This window comes from Bos mutus, chromosome X (genome assembly GCF_027580195.1).
Source record: "Bos mutus isolate GX-2022 chromosome X, NWIPB_WYAK_1.1, whole genome shotgun sequence".
NCBI classification, from domain to species: domain Eukaryota; kingdom Metazoa; phylum Chordata; class Mammalia; order Artiodactyla; family Bovidae; genus Bos; species Bos mutus.
Window position 1 is genome coordinate 38,510,245 of NC_091646.1, and position 3,301 is coordinate 38,513,545.

The following is a 3,301-nucleotide window of genomic DNA, read 5'->3' on the forward strand; positions in this document are numbered from 1 at the left end:
ACTGTGGAACTCACATATGGAAGTGAATACTGGCTAGCTTGCTCCCTCCTCTTTTGATTACACCTCATCTAACCTGGGTCAGCTCTATCTCCCTCTTCCCTCTTCTTTTCTCCATGTAACTCTGTGAACCTCTCTGGGTGTCCCTCACTGTGGAGAAATTTTTCACCTTTAACCTAGATGTTTTATCAATGGTGCTGTATAGATGGAGAAGTCTTGAGGCTACTGTAAAAACAAGACAGAAACCAGAGTTTCTGAAACAGTTTTGAAACAGTAATCAGCAATCTTCCAGCAAACAAAAGCCCAGGTCCAGACGGCTTCACAGCTGAATTCTACCAAAAATTTAGAGAAGAGCTAACACTTATAGTACTCAAATTCTTCCAGAAAATTGCAGAGGAAGGTAAACTTCCAAACTCATGCTATGAAGGCACCATCACCCTAATACCAAAACCTGACAAGTTCAGTTCAGTTCAGTTGCTCAGTCGTGTCCGACTCTTTGCGATCCCATGAATCACAGCATGCCAGGCCTCCCTGTCCATCACCATCTCCCGGAGTTCAGTCAAACTCACATTCATCGAGTCGGTGATGCCATCCAGCCATTGCATGCTTTGTCGTCCCCTTTTCTTCCTGCCCCCAATGCCTCCCAGCATCAGAGCCTTTTGCAATGAGTCAACTCTTCACATGAGGTGGCCAAAGTACTGGAGTTTCAGCTTTAGCATCCTTAATTCCAAGAACACCCAGGGCTGATCTCCTTTAGAATGGACTGGTTGAATCTCCTTGCAGTCCAAGGGACTCTCAAGAGTCTTCTCCAACATCACAGTTCAAAAGAATCAATTCTTTGGCTCTCAGCTTTCTTCACAGTCCAACTCTCACATCCATACATGACCACTGTAAAAACAATAGTGTTGACTAGACATACCTTTGTTGGCAAAGTAATGTCTCTGTTTTCGAATATGCTATCTAGGTTGGTCATAACTTTCCTTCCAAGGGATAAGCGTCTTTTAACGTCATGGCTGATATCACCATCTGCAGTGATTTTGGAGCCCCCAAAATAAAGTCTGACACTGTTTCCAATGTTTCCCAAATCTATTTCCCATGAAGTGATGGGACCAGTTGCCATGATCTTCATTTTCTGAATGTTGAGCTTTAAGCCAACTTTTTCAGTCTCCTTTTTCATTTTCATCAAGAGGCTTTTTAGTTCCTCTTCACTTTCTGCCATAAGAGTGGTGTCATCTGCATATCTGAGGTTATTGATATTTCTCCCGGCAATCTTGTGGAGAAGGCAATGGCACCCCACTGCAGTACTCTTGCTTGGAAAATCCCGTGGACAGAGGAGCCTGGTAGGCTGCAGTCCATGGGGTCGCTAAGATGCGGACGCGACTGAGCAACTTCACTTTCACCTTTCACTTTCATGCATTGGAGAAGGAAATGGCAACCCACTCCGGTGTTCTTGCCTGGAGAATCCCAGGGACGGTGGAGCCTGGTGGGCTGCGTCTATGGAGTCACACAGAGTCGGACAAGACTGAAGAGACTTAGTAGCAGCTGCAATTTTGATTCTAGCTTGTGGTTCTTCCAGCCTAGCATTTCTCATGATGTACTCTGCATAAAATTTAAATAAACAGGGTGACAATATACAGCCTTGTTGTACTCCTTTTCCTATTTGGAACCAGTCGTTGTTCCATGTCCAGTTCTAAATGTTGCTTCCTGACCTGCGTATAGGTTTCTCAAGAGGCAGATCAGGTGGTCTGGCATTCCCATCTCTTTCAGAATTTCCCAGTTTATTGTGATCCACCCAGTCCAAGGCTTTAGCATAGTCAATAAAGAAGAAATAGATGTTTTTCTGGAACTCTCTTGCTTTTTCCATGATCCAGCAGATGTTGCCAATTTGGTCTCTGGTTCCTCTGCCTTTTCTAAAACCAGCTTGAACATCTGGAAGTTCACGGTTCACGTATTGCTGAAGCCTGGCTTGGAGAATTTTGAGCATTACTTTACTAGAGTGTAAGATGAGTGCAATTGTGCAGTAGTTTGAGCATTCTTTGGCATTGCCTTTCTTTGAGACTGGAATGAAAACCGACCTTTTCTAGTCCTGTGGCCACTGCTGAGTTTTCCAAATTTGCTCGCATATTGAGTGCAGCACTTTCATAGCATCATCTTCCGGGATTTGAAATAGCTCAACTGGAATTCCATCACCGCCACTAGCTTTGTTCATAATGATGCTTTCTAAGGCCCACTTGACTTCACATTCCAGGATGTCTGGCTCTAGATGAGTGATCACACCATCATGATTATCTTGGTCGTGAAGATCTTTTCTGTACAGTTCTGTGTATTCTTGCCACCTCTTCTTAATATCTTTTGCTTCTGTTAAGTCCATACCATTTATGTCCTTTATCGAGCCCATCTTTGCATGAAATGTTCCCTTGGTATCTCTGATTTTCTCGAAGTGATCTCTAGTCTTTCCCTTTCTGTTGTTTTCCTCTATTTCTTTGCATTGATTGTGGATTAAGGCTTTCTTTTCTCTTCTTTCTATTCTTTGGAACTCTGCATTCACATGCTTATATCTTTCCTTTTCTCCTTCGCTTTTCACTTCTCTTCTTTTCACAGCTATTTGTAAGGCCTCCCCAAACAGCCATTTTGCTTTTTTGCATTTTTTTCCATGGAGATGGTCTTGATCCCTGTCCCCTATACAATGTCATGAACCTCTGTCCATAGTTTATCAGGCACTCTATCTATCAGATCTAGTCCCTTAAATCCATTTCTCACTTCCACTGTCTAATTGTAAGGGATTTGATTTAGGTCATACCTGAATGGTCTAGTGGTTTTCCCTTCTTTCTTTAATTTAAGTCTGAATTTGGCAATAAGGAGCTCATGATCTGAGCCACAGTCAACTCCCTGTCTTATTTTTGTTGACTGTATAGAGCTTCTCCATCTTTGGTTGCAAAGGATATAATCAATCTGATTTCGGTGTTGACCATCTGGTGATGTCCATGTGAAGAGTCTTCTCTTGTGTTGTTGGAAGAGCATGTTTGCTATGATCCGTGTGTTCTCTTGGCACAACTCTAATTACCTTTGCCATGCTCCATTCCGTACTCCCAGGCCAAATTTGACTGTTAGTCCAGGTGTTTCTTAACTTCCTACTTTTGCATTCCAGTCCCCTATAATGAAAAGGACTTCTTTGGGTGTTAGTTCTAAAAGGTCTTGTAGGTCTTCACAGAACCGTTCCACTTCAGCTTCTTCAGCATAGACTTGGATTACAGTGATATTGAATGGTTTGCCTTCAAAACGAACAGAGATCATTCTGTCATTT